At 48.3% G+C, this 14002-nt stretch overlaps 1 protein-coding gene across 3 annotated transcripts in view; it reads left to right on the forward strand.

Moving 5' to 3' along the window:
• Positions 1-14002, forward strand: part of MELK (maternal embryonic leucine zipper kinase) — a 265917-nt gene that overhangs the window by 191565 nt on the left and 60350 nt on the right. The window lies entirely within an intron of this gene.

Here is a 14002-nt window from a genome sequence, read left to right on the forward strand (position 1 = left end):
CACGCTTTGTTCTGTCAGACGCTCGGTAAGTCTTTTCCCGTACTTTGCGGTTGGTTCCCGGTGGCTTACTACCTCGTGCCAGACGGTCACTGACCGCCATTTTTCGGCATGGCAACCGGGTTTAGGATATGCCCCGTGTCAGAGCAACCATGTTCATAACAGACATGCATAATGTTTGCGTTTTGTGCTTAGGTCCCTCGTACGACGTCAGTCGATGCCCCAGTTGCGCAAAAATGACCCCCAAAGGCCGGCGCACTCAACTGGACACGATGGAGCGTTTGTTCTGCTCCATTGACTCCAGCTCAAGTGGCTCCGACTGGAGAGGGTCCATCAACCTCTGAGACGCCTCGCCAGGAACATCATGGAGCATGTGACAGTCACAGACACACTTGAAGGTATCTGTGTCATTGTTCTCTGTGCTGGAGAAGGACCAGATTAAGCACCGAGGAAAACATAGTTGCTGGCACTGAAGCACGTCCCCGCTCGGTGCCGGCACCAATACTGCAGCGGCATCTGTTCCCACCGAGCTGCCTGCGAAAAGGACCTGGGGTGAGGAGCCCTCATACTCCTCTGGACCCGGGACCCCGAGGCATTCCCCACCGATATCAGTGCTGGGTACTGAGCCTCCACGGATTGCTGTGGAACGTCCAGTAATGCTTAGCCTGCCGCCTCCTCCAGGCGCAGAGCTATCAATGCCAGCCTTCGGGGAGGAATTGGACAAACTGGTCCAAGAGGCAGTGCTCAATGCCCTTCAGGGCTTTAAGTCTTCACTGCCGCTGGCCCCCATACTGGCGCCGGAACCGGCGCGCTCAATGTTCACACCGCTCCTCGAGCGCCTGGACACTCTCATCGGTGCCCTGCCGACTCAACCCGTGACATCAGACACGCTGGTACCGAGTCGACCATCGAGGCTTCTGCAGATCCTGATTCCCATACCAGGTTCCTCAGAGGAAGAAGGGATTTCCGGCCCAATCCCGGCATGGGATCCACCAATGCTGGAGCCCGTTCCGGGGCTATCTGTGCTTAAGCGTACCTCATCCGCTTCAGTGCCCTCGAGGCCGGCACAGACTTCTTCGATGCCGGTGCTGCATCCATCAATGCCTTCTCACCCTCTAGGCTCTGGTATCCTTCCTTCCTCAGAATTACCAGCAGGTGAGAGAGAAACTCCCTATGATCCATGGGAGGATGCATCTTCAGACCATTCCTCATCCGAGGAATTGCTCTCAGAGCCTTCACCCCCGGAAGAAAGGCATCGATCTCCTCTGGAAGACCTCTCCTTTGCCAGCTTTGTCAAGGAGATGTCTGAAACTATCCCATTTCCGTTGCTGACAGAGGAAGATGCTCGCCACAAGATGCTGGAGGTCTTACAATTTGTAGATGTTCCAAAAAAGGTAATTGCGATACCAGTACATGAAGTACTGCTTGATCTCTTGCACCTCTTGTGGGACCATCCAGGTACTGTACCTCTAGTCAACAGAAAGACAGATGCTAAGTACCTGGTTCAAAAAGCCCCAGGCTTTCAAAAGTGCCAGCTGCCCCACCATTCTGTAGTGGTGGAATCAGCCTAAAAGAAGGCTAAAATATCCCATCCACATTCCTCTGCTCCACCTGGTAAGGAACAGATGGCATTAGATGCATTAGGACGTAGAATCTTTCAAGGTTCCATGTTGATAGTGCGAATAGCAGCATATCAGTTATACATGACCCAATATAACAGAAATCTCTGGAAACAAGTCCAGGAATTTGCAGAGACCTTACCACATCAGCAAGAGACCTTGACATCCATCCTACAACAAAAAGGATTGGAAGCAGGTAAACACTAGGTCAGAGTTGCTTATGACTCTTTTGAGACTGCATCCAGAGTCTCAGCAGCGAGCATTAGTGCTAGGCGTTGGGCCTGGCTCAAGGCCTTAGACTTACGCCCGGAGGTGCAGGACAAACTTGCAGATCTTGCCTGTACAAGAGAAAACCTATTTGGGGATAAGATCCAAGATGCAGTGGCCCAGTTAAAGGACCATCATGAGACCCTGTGTCAACTTTCAACTGTCACCTCAGAGGCACCCTCTAACTCGCAGGGCTCTGTGCAGGGTCACCAGGAAACAATTTTATAGACCGCATAGGTATTATCCTCCCGTGTCCCGTGCTCGACCAGCTCGAGCCCCTCAGAGGACACCTAGAGAGCAGCCAGCTCCACAAACTGGTCCTGCGACTGGATTTTGCCTCCTTTCCAGAGAACAGCAGCCATCTACCCTTGATCCCAGTGGGAAGGCTGCCTTTGCCACTTTGCAACCAATTGGCACCCAATTACCACGGACCAGTGGGTACTGTCCATCATAACCCACAGTTACTGTCTAAATTTTTCAACTATACCCCCCGGATTCCCCAGCCAGTCTACGGTGGAGCCGAGATGATCACACAACATTTCTCGAGTTAGAACTCTCAACCCTTCTGTATGCTAGGGCCGTACAACCGGTTTCCAGCAGGGGAAAGGATTCTACTTCAGATATTTCCTAATTGTACAAGAATGTCGATATATAAGAATTCTAAATAAATAAAATTCCAAAAAAGACCGGTGGCCTCCAGCCTATTCTGGACCTCTGTGCCTTAAACACGTTTCTTTGCAAGGAACTGTTCAGGATGGTGTCCCTGGGCACCATGCTACCTCTGCTATATCAAAGGGATTGGCTCTGCTCTCTAGACCTTCAGGACGCATATGCCCATATTGCAATCTTCCCTCCTCATCGCAAGTACCTGCGATTCATGGTGGGTCACAGGCATTATCAATATAGAGTACTGCCATTCGACCTCGCCTCTGCGCCCCGAGTGTTCATGAAGTGCCTGGCAGTAGTAGTTGCACATTTACACCGCAAGGCATACATGTCTTTCCATGTGTGGACGACTGGCTCATAAAAAGCCAGTCCAGACAAGGGGCCCTCAACTCCCTTGATCTCACTATACGGCTCTTGCACTCACTGGGATTTCTGATCAACTACCTGAAATCCCACTTGACACTCTCATATCATCTCTCCTTTATAGGAGCAGACCTAGACACCACAGTAGCCAAAGGGTTCTTACCCGATGACCGTGCAACCATGCTGTCCAGCCTCGCCAGCTTTATCCGCACTCGAAAAACAGCCTCTGCTTGCCAACTTCTCAAGTTGCTTGGCCACATGGCATCAACAGTCCATGTCACCACAAAGGCACGCTTAGCCATGAGACTCGCACAATGGACTTTAAAGTCTCAGTGGCATCAAGCCACTCAGCCGCTTACATCCCTTGTCCACATAACCAGTCAACTTCGTTTGTCCCTTACTTTGTGGATGTTTAAGGCCAACTTACAAACAGGTCTACCCGGCCAGCAACCAGCTCCTCAGGTGACCTTAACCACGGACGCCTCCAACCTAGGCTGGGGAGCCCATGTCGAAGGCCTTCAAACCCAAGGGACTTGGAGAAAAACCGAAGCGATTTGTCAGATCAACTTCCTGGAGCTTCGGGTAATGTGGTACGCCCTTTATGCATGGCTCATGTGTTCTCCTTTTGAGCCACTGCACTTCTGCAAACTCAGATATCTTACATGGAAAGTAATTTTCCTGGTAGCAATCACATCTGCTCACAGGGTAAGTGAGTTATTTATTTTATTTATTTAACATTTTTCTATACCGGCATTCGTAGGACACATCACGTCGGTTTACAAGTAACTGAGAAAGGAAATTACAAAAAACGGGGAAGGGGGCTAACTGGATAATATATAAAAGTACAGATGAAGAGAGTCAAAGAGCAGAGTTACAACTTTTGCATTCATGCTAGGGTTAGATATGCAAGTGAACTATAAACAATGCTAAGGAGGCATGTACACTTAAGAACTTAGCATATAGAACTTATTTACAGTATGAAAGGAGGCAAGTGCACGTATATACAGATAAATGCTGGTGCGGGGGGGAGGAAAAGGAAGGAGGGAGCGGGAAGGGAGAGGGGAAAGGGAAAAAGGAGCAGGGGGGTGTGGAGGGAAACAGGGGTACAACTGAGCAAGGGTATTTTTAGGGAGAACTTGCTAAAGGGTGAAGAGGGCGGGGTAGGGAGGAAGGGGTACAGGGAAGGTATAGGGGAGGTCAGGGAGAAGGTAGGTAGGTTGAACGGGAGCTGAGGGGGTTCAATGAGGGAAAGGACTAGGTTTGAGAGGAATTGGGGTATGCCTGTTGAAAGAGCCATGTCTTGATTCCTTTTTTGAAATGGCTCAGGGACGGTTCTAGGCGGAGTTTGGCGGGGAGGGAATTCCAGAGGGTGGGGCCCGCAATGGTGAAGGCTCTATCCCTGGTGGTGGTGAGGTGTCCAACTTTAAGTGAAGGGGTTTGGAGAGTGCCAGCAAGGGAGTTTCTAGTGGGGCGATTAGCTTGGCGGAATTGTGGCATATCTTCAAGCCAGGGTGAGTTGTTATTGTATAGTGTGTTATGAAGGATGGTAAGTGTTTTGTATTGGGAACGGAAGGTGATGGGGAGCCAGTGGAGGTCTTGGAGAATAGGAGTGATATGGTCAGTTTTTCTGGTGTTTGTTAGGATTCTTGCCATGGAATTTTGAAGGATTTGAAGGGGTTTAATGGTGGAGGCTGGGAGGCCTAAGAGAAGGGAGTTACAATAGTCGAGTTTGGATAGTATAGTGGTTTGCATAACAGTGCGGAAGTCGTGGGCGTGGAGAAGGGGCTTCAGTTTTTTGAGGACTTGAAGTTTATAGAAGCCCCCTTTTAGGAGTGATTTAATGTGAGGTTTGAAGCTTAGTTGATTGTCTAGGGAGACACCTAAATCTCTGACACTGGGTGGCAGTGTGTAATTTTGTGAGGCATTTTGGATCACTTGGTGGATCGAGTCGATTGGTTGATTTGCTAGGATGAGGATTTCAGTTTTAGAGGTGTTGAGTGCTAGATGTAGATTGGAGAGGAGAGAATTGATGGATGTCAGACATTTTTCCCAGTACTGAAGGGTTTCATTGATGGATTTCTGAATGGGAATAAGTATTTGTACGTCGTCTGCATATAAGAAGAATTTTAGTCCTAATTTGGAAAGGAGGTGGCAGAGTGGAAGTAAGTATATATTGAAGAGGGTGGACGATAAAGAGGAGCCTTGGGGAACGCCTTGTGCGAGGGGATTGTGAGTGGATTCAAAGTTATCAAGCTTGACTGTGTACTTTCGGTGATCAAGGTATGAGGAGAACCAGGATAGGGCTGTGTTAGAGATGCCTATCTCCGCTAAGTGTGAGATTAGGATTTGATGGTTCACAGTATCAAAGGCGGCAGAGATGTCAAGAAGGGCAAGTATGTAAGATTGGCCGTGATCCATGCCTTTGAGGATGGTATCCGTTATTGCAAGTAGGAGTTTTTCGGTGCTTCGGTCTTTACGAAAGCCATATTGAGCGGGATGTAAAATATTGTTTTCTTCTAGGAAATCTGTGAGTTGCGTGTTGACCACTTTCTCCATGATTTTGGATATGAAAGGCAGATTGGAGATGGGCCTGTAGTTTGCAGGGTCATTTTGGTCGAGGGTGGGTTTTTTTAGTAGTGGCTTCACGATGGCGAGTTTGAGTGGGTCGGGGACTGTCCCGGAGGTGATGGAGCAGTTTATGATTTCTGCTATTGGTTTTGCAATGGCGGAGGGAATGGTAAGGAGAATTTTTGATGGGATGGCGTCTGCGATATGTGTGGCTGGTCGCATATTTTTTAGAATGGATTCAACTTCCTTCGAGGAGGTGGTGTCAAGGGAGTCGAGATTAGTTTTGTTGTCGATAGGTAGTGGGTCTGTAGGGGCGGGATTGGATGGGAGTTGTTAGAATTTTGGAAATTTTACTTTTAAAGTAGTCTGCTAGTTTCTCACATTTCTCTATGCTGTTTACTTCTTGGGAGGAGGGGAAGGGGGACCTCGTGAGTTCTGCAGCGAAGGAGAATAATGCATTTGGATTGAATTTATAGCTATGGATTTTTGCTGCGTAGAAGTCACGTTTGGCATGGAGGGTTGCTTGTCGGTATGTATGCAATATATGTTTGTAGGCCATTTTGTGTGTGGGTGTCGGTTGTTTGCGCCAGGTACGTTCCTTGGTACGGAGGTCTTGTTTCAGTTTTCTTAGTTCAGTGGTGTACCATGGCTTTCTCTCGGTGCGTGTGGGGGTTATTATTTTGTGGATGGTGGGGCAAAATTCGTTGGCTATGTTGGAGATAGATTTATCCCATGACATAAGTGCAGTGTCTGGGTTAGTTAGGTCGAGGTTTTCACTTACTTTGCTGAAGGCTAGGGAGAGTTCCTCCGAAGAACATGGTTTACGGAAGGAGATTGTTTTTTTATGTGAGCTTACGATCGGTGTGTTGGTATTGATGGTGAGGTGGGCATTGATGAGAAAATGGTCGGACCAGGGGATGGGGGTGGTGATGGGTGCTTGTGGTACTGTAATGCTTGTGTTAACAAAAAGGAGGTCGAGTGTGTGGGCTCAGAGATTAACTGTCTGAAGCCCAGGGCTTTGAGGGTGACAAGTAGAGTTTCACAAGCAGGCGTAATGGGGTGGGTGTCTACATGGAGATTGAAATCTCCGAGTATATCTGCGGGTGTGTCCAGCTTTATGTTGTCGGTGATGTATTCAATGAGGGGGGATGTGTCCTTTTCAAGTATACCGGGGGGGGGGGGGGCATAGACAAGGCAGACCTGCAGGGATTTGGATTTAAAAAGACCAATTTCAAGTTTTGGGGGGGGGGGAACTGGTTTGTAGCTTGAGGTTAAGGTGTTTCTTGGTAGCTAGGAGTATGCCGCCTCCTCTTTTTTTGGGCCTTGGGATGGAGAAAATATCATATGTCTGTGTCGGGAGTTGGTTGATGAAAACATGGTCTGAATTCTTTAGCCAGGATTCTGTGATAGCACAGATATCAGGGTTGGTGTCAGTGAGTAAATCTTGTAGTATGGGGGCTTTCTTTAGGATGGATTGAGCATTGAATAGGGAGATGGCAAGCGTGGCTAGGCCTAGCAGTTGTGTAATGGGTGAAATCATGATGGGTACTAGGGATTTATGTTGGGTAAAAGAGTGCGGGTGTGCTGGGCGGAGGATCCGATGATGGGGGTGGTGTATGATAGGTATAGTAGGGAAGCACATTTTGGGGGGGGACAGGCGGGGTGGTAGTGAGACGGGAGGGTGGGGGTCAGTCGTGAGGTTAGGAGAGGGCAGGAAGTGCAGTGGAGGTAAGACAATGTGGATTACATTACTGGATATGCAGTGCAAAATAAAGCAGGTATACAGAGTATACAGATAAAAAATCAGATTATCAAACTGGGAGCAGTATTACAGGGTCAGAAATACAGTGCTATATAATTTGGTGCAGTAGTATAGTGTTATAAATACAGTGTAATATAATGAGCTGCTTCAATATGTTTAATTAAGAGGTAGCGGTTATGGTTATGGTACTTACAGTTGGGTGAGGAGGGGTGAGGTGGGTGATTGACGAGAGGTTAGAGGTGGAAGTAGGTTGGTGACCGTTTCCAGATAGGAGGGCTGCAGAGAGGGCTGCAGGGAAGAAGGAATTGGGTGGGGAGGAGAAGCTGAGACTTGAGGGGTACAGGAGAGTTTTTTTAAGGAAAGCCAATAAAAATGGTTGGGGTCTGGTAGGGAGTGGTCCACATGATCTCATCCGACGGAGGCTTCAGATGCAGGGGCTTGGAAAAGGTAGGAGGTCAGATGGTCTGTTGGACACGAATGTCTTGGGTGCAGGATTCCGATATTGGGCCCTCTGAGGAACGCAAGTGCATCAGGGGGAGAGGTTTCTTTGTCTTCTGATCGTGGTTCTTTCCGGATGTGGAGGAATCGGTGCGGTGAGGAGTGGCAATAGTGGTGAGGAAGGGTGGCCTCGCGGGGTAGTCCGAGAGGGTCCGCACGAAGGGGCGCACAAAGGGGCTGGCCCCTTTGTCGCGCTCCTTCGTGCGCGCGACGCCTGGCGCACGACGCCAGGGGAGAGGGTTCAATTTAAAGGCCGTGCGAGGCGCCCGAGAGTGATGTCACACGGGCGCCTCGGAGTCGATTGGCTGGCGTGATCCCCGATGCAGCAGGAGGTAAGCAAGGCCCGTGGAAGCGGAGGGCCGAGGAGCAGAGCCTCGCGATCAGCGGGGGACGCCAGGGGAGAGGGTTCCCCCGGAGCTCAGTCGTCGAAGAGTTACAGGCCCTTGTGACCTATTCATCTTACACAAAGTTCCTCCATGATCGGGAGGTTCTCCGCACTCACCCTAAATTCCTTCCTAAGGTGGTAATAGATTTTCACTTAAATCGGTCCATAGTCTTGTCCAGGTGAGCGAGCTCTACACACCTTGGACTGTAAGCCTGTACTAGCATTTTATTTAGACCGCACTACTACCCACAGGAAGTCCATCCAACTTTTTTTTTTTTTTTTCTTTTGATAAAAACAAGCTTGGAGTTGTGGTGGGCAAGCAAACTCTTTCCAACTGGTTGGCAGATTGTGTTGAATTCTGCTACCAGCAAGCAGGCCTTCCACTTCAGGGACGAGTGAAAGCACACTCAGTCAGGGCAATGGCAACATCAGTAGCACGCAACTGTTCAGTACCGATTGCCGACATCTGCAGGGCTGCGACATGGCGCTCTCTCCACACCTTCGCAACTCACTATTGTCTAGACAAGGCTGGATGACAAGACTCTGTCTTTGGCCAGTCTGTCCTGAGGAATTTATTCCCAGTGTAAAAACCCAACTTATCCTACCTCAACCCGCTGTGAATTTCAGGCTGCTGCATTCTTGCCAACAGCACCCTAGTTGTTGTGCCTTTTGCACATGTTGTGTGCTGCTTGGCCTTATTCGTATGACTCAGCCTGTAGCTTGCTTATTCACCTATATGTGAGGACTACTATCGTGCTTGTCCTGGGAGAAAGCACAATTGCTTACCTGTAACAGGTGCTCTCCCAGGACAGCAGGATGTTAGTCCTCACGAAACCCGCCCGCCACCCCGCAGAGTTGGGTTCGATAGCGTTTTCTTATTTTATTTTTCGCTAGTACTTTTGCTACAAACGAGACTGAAGGGGGACCCCTGGTGGCTGCAGGGTTAGTGCCATGCTGGGCATGCTCAGTGTGCCAGTCAAAGTTCTAGAAATTTTGACAAAAGTGTTTTCGTGACAGGGCTCCATGTGATGTCACCCATATGTGAGGACTAACATCCTGCTGTCCTGGCAGAACACCTGTTACAGGTAAGCAACTCTGCTTTATTTTTGAGTAAAATTTCACTAGAGATCTCTCCTATGAAGCAGTCTGAAAAATGCCAGAAAACCAAACTTATAGGACTTCAACTGTTGCAGAACAATAGTTCTCTTTTCAGGCATGGGATCTACTCTGTTGTCCTTGGAATATGAAGTTTGTAGCAGACTTTTAGTAGCTCTATTGAACTCGAAAGTGGAATTTTTTGCATGCTAAAATGAGAATTATCCAGATAGAATGTGAGCTTTAAACAGCACATGGTCCCTTCTTCAGATGTGACAGCAAGATCCAAGTGAGGGGAAGCATACATACTGAGGTGGTATCCTACAGCAGAAATTAACACTGCAGGTTTCTTCAGGTGTGCAATGGTGAATGACTTAAAATCAGTTAGTAAATGCTTGGCCAATGGAGGTATTGGTAGTATTGAAAATGGGAAGGTGGTGCTTTATATTTATAGCACATAACAATGTATACATCTGTGAAGACATAAGGGAGGGTAATTTTTTTTAATAGCTTTGCATGGATGAGTAAATTCTGTGTGTAACTTTTTTTTTTTTTTTTTTTAAAGCAGACCTAGAATTTTCAAAGCAAACGTATGCAGATATTTTTGTTTTGAAAATTCACAGGTAACTAGCCTGGTATGTGCACAGAATTCATTTATTTAAAAGGTCTTATAGCCTGCATGCTCCTATGTTATAGCTTGGGGCGGGTAACAAATTAAAACAGATAAAACACAATCTACTAGATAAGGGCGCCCTGACCGACGTGCCGCAAATGCGCAGTAAAGAGCAGCTCTACCGCGCATGTGCGGGCGAGCACGTCGGCCAGAGTGCCCGAAAAAATAAATGGCGCTGGGTTGCTAGGAGCAGTGGGAGGAGCAGTAGCGGCGGCAGCAGCAGCGGGAGGAGCAGTAGCGGCGCGAGGGAGGGTGGCTGGGTTTTTAGGTGTGGGGAGAGTTGCTCTCCCCCTCCCCCTAAGCTTCCGGTTCCATCTGCCGGCTCAGCGCCGCCTCTGCCCGAGCCACTTTCCTGCTGGCGAGCACGTCGGCCAGAGTGCCTGAAAAAAAAATTGGCGCTGGGTCGCTAGGAACAGTAGCGGCGGTAGCGGTGCACGCACGAGGAAGGGTGGCTGGGTTTTTAGGCTGTGGATGAGCTGAAAGGGGAGGGGAATGAGAGAGGGGGTGTGAGTGAGGGGAGGGGGGAGGGAGACTAGAGGGAGGGAGTGGGAAGGAAATGGACCGAAATTTTTTTTTTAAATGTAGCCCGTTGTTACGGGCTTAACGGCTAGTAAAACAATATTAAAACACACTTTTTTAAAGCAAGAGAGTTCCAGAAATGTAATCATAGTATAAAGAACTAGGATTAGTAAATGCCCTTTGATACAATAGTGTGTTTAATCTTTCTGAAATGTTTTAAATCTGTATCTAGTCACAGATCTTTTTGAAGGGAGTTCCATAGTATGGGATAACTTGCACAAAGTTTCTTCTGCTCTTCAAAGGATGATTAACTTAGCACACTTAAAAAAAACAAAACAAAAAAATACATAATGTCCACCCCACAGAACATTTCTCTCCAGTTCAGGTGAAAATACGTGTGAATGCTTGTATGTCTATGTACACTGGACCTTGGACTATTTTCTAATAACTACATGTATGAAAGTCTTATGCACATAAATTGATTTGAAACATCTGCCCTTAATGGGTAGTCTTGGGACAATCCTAGTCAGTCATGTTTTCAGGGTATTCACAATGCGTATGCATTAGAGATGTGCATGGACTGCCTTCACTGTATGCAAATCTCATGCATATTCATTATAGATATCATGAAAACCAGACCTGTTTCTGGCTCTCAAGTTCCACAGTTGTCCACCCTGTCTTAGAGCTTAGTCTAGTCAAGACAAGCTGACAGGAAATGCAGACAAGTAGGTTTTCTTAGTGTCTAGTCAGATGAATCCAGAACCAGTGGGTTATACACCTCTACCAGCAGATGGAGATGGAGCAAACTGACATTACAGTGTATATAACTCCTGCAGTGACATCAGCCTGACAGTATTCTCAGTCTTCAGCAGATGGTGGACGTGCATCTCACTACTGGGGATTGCTTCAAGATTTAGAAGGAGAATTATAAGGAGATTTAATTCACCCCGCTCTCCTGCAGTGATACTAAATGGTCCCTCCCCCAGTTGAGAATTCCTGAGGTGATTTCCGTGATCCCTCAGATGAGTGCCTTGGTCCGGTAGCTGGTTTTCTCAGCCAGCATGGACTTAACTGTTAATACAGCTGAAAGGCAGTGGGTGCAGGAAGCTGTGGTGGTGACTGTATATGCCCTCTACCCCCCACAGCTGGAGATAATCTCTGTACTCGGCCTGGAAAGACTGAGCTCCAGGTTAGGTTTGAAAAATAAAAAAAAATAAACAGTAGAAGGCTTGTTTGTAAGGCTTCCCCCTTCCTCTGGTTTCTGCTCGGAATGCCTTTCTGATGTTTGTTCCCACTCCCAAGGGAGGTTTAAGGGACGTGGACAGCTTAGTGGGTTGAGTAGCCCATATGGGCTAGGCCCCACTGTTAGGCTTTTCTTTTTGCGCCACATGGTAGGCCGTGGCAGTGTTTTTGCGCACCTTTTCCTGCGTATTAGGCTGCCCTCTTCAGAAATGTTGGTGCGTGCAAGTGCGTCTGACTGCGTATCAAAGTTCTGCGCCCGGTTTTTGGCTGCTTAGTCAGATGCCTGCTTGGGTGTTCAGGTGAGAACAGCTTCCGTTTTAAGTGCGCACTTGCCTGTTGCACACAAGTTGGGCCACGTAGGTTGTGCACTTAAGTTTGGAAGGGCAGATATGCACCTAATTTTGCGATGCCAAGCCTTGGGGACACCTAAATTTTAGACACATGTATATTTTACAGTGTGAATTCAGCTGGATGCACACTTTTCAATCGCCTGTTAAGCGTACTGACAGACTTATGGTGTCTGTTGCTAAGAAACCAAAGCGCCTTTCCCTCTGTGCTGCCTGTTGTATTTGGGCATCTCAGCCTGGCATGCCCTCTAACTTGTTCCAGTGCTGCTTAGAGGCACAGGGAGAATTATTTTCCTCTGCTTTTACTATGCCTGGTTCTTCCCAGCCTGATGGCCTGGGAAAAGACATGTCAGGAGGGGTGCCTGACCTTGGAGCTGCCTTAACTGGTTTGTCAAAGGGGGACAGTAGCTCAGTAGTCACAGCATAGGTACTTTCTGGATTTGGTATGGATTGTTCTGCCTTTTTCTAGGGTAGAATTTTTTCAATGATTGCAATCCTTAAGGCTCCATCCTCAGCCTTGACCAATCCTGTCAGGTCAGAGTCGCAGGTGGTGACCTTTCACTCGCCCAGTAGTACTGATAAGCACCGACATACACCTAGATCGGCAGCAGGTCCTCCCGATAGGAATCTGGTTGTCACAGATGTGAGTCTTGACCCTGGTGAATGGGGAAATTCCTCTGGGATTGGAACAGTTCTTTCATAGAGATGAGCTACCGGCTCTAATTTCCCAGACATTAAAGATGCTGGGAGTACCTAGAGCAGATTCCATGTCTGAGCCAAAGAAAAATCCCATTTTGGTTTCTTTGCATAAAGCCTCTTGTTTTTTTCCCTGTTATGGAGGCCTTTCAAGAATTGATCTTGAGTGTGGCACCCTGGAGGCTAATTTCAAAGGGGGGTTGGGTTTTGGAAGGCCTGTAACCCGTGGATCCAATGATGAGAGAGCATGTGCGTTTTATGTGCGCTTGTCTGTTTCTCGGTGTGGAAGACTATCCCCATGGTGGGAGGAATAGCCTTGAAGGATGAGCACGATAGGTTTGAGTCGATTCTTAAGCAAGCATTTGAAGCATTGGCAATGACCTTACGGATAATGACATAGTGAGGGCAAAGGTAGCGCCGGCACCATTTTGAATATTGGCAATACGGCCCGCGTGTAGGAGGTCGCTCCCGGACCCCCGCTGGACTTTTGGCAAGTTTTGTGGGGGTCAGGAGGCCCCCCCAAGCTGGCCAAACGTTCCTGGGGGTCCAGCGGGGGTCCGGGAGCGATCTCCTGCACTCGTGACGTCGGGTGCCAGGAACCAAAATGGCGCCGGCGCTACCTTTGCCCTGTCATATGGTAAGGGCAAAGGGCCACCGGCGCCATTTCTATTAACGCAGCCATGGCCCGAGAGCGGGAGATCGCGCCGGGACCCCCCCACTGGACCCCAGGTAATTTAAAACATTTTGGGGGGGTTCGGGAGGGTGGGGGATTTGTTTTAAAGGGTCGGGGTGGGTTTTAGGGTTGTTTTGGTGTGCCGGTTTTCCCGCCCTCCCCCTTCCCTGATTTATGATTTTTTGACGATAAATCGGGGGAATTGCTATTGTATCGCAGTTCTAACGATTTTTGACGATTTTAAAATATATATCTGACGATTGTTTTAAATCGTCGAACGATTCACATCCCTAGTCAATATTCCATTTTTCCTTGTGCCCAAGAAGGACAGCTCCTTTGGTCCCATCCTGGACCTCAAAGGGGGGTCAACTGTCATTTGCGGGTGACTCCTTTTCTCATGGAAACATTGCGCTCAGTGATGATGGCCGAGCAGTCGGGGGAATTTCTGACCTCCTTGGACCTGTCTGAGGCGTACCTGCATATTCCCATCTGACTAGAGCACCAATGTTTTCTACGATTTGTGGTGTTGGGATGCTGTTATTAGTTTCAGGCATTGCCCTTTGGTCTGGCCATTGCACCCAGAAATCTTTCCAAGGCTATGGTGGTGATAGCTGCAGAGTTGAGAGAGGATG

This window comes from Rhinatrema bivittatum, chromosome 8, assembly GCF_901001135.1.
Source record: "Rhinatrema bivittatum chromosome 8, aRhiBiv1.1, whole genome shotgun sequence".
NCBI lineage: Eukaryota > Metazoa > Chordata > Amphibia > Gymnophiona > Rhinatrematidae > Rhinatrema > Rhinatrema bivittatum.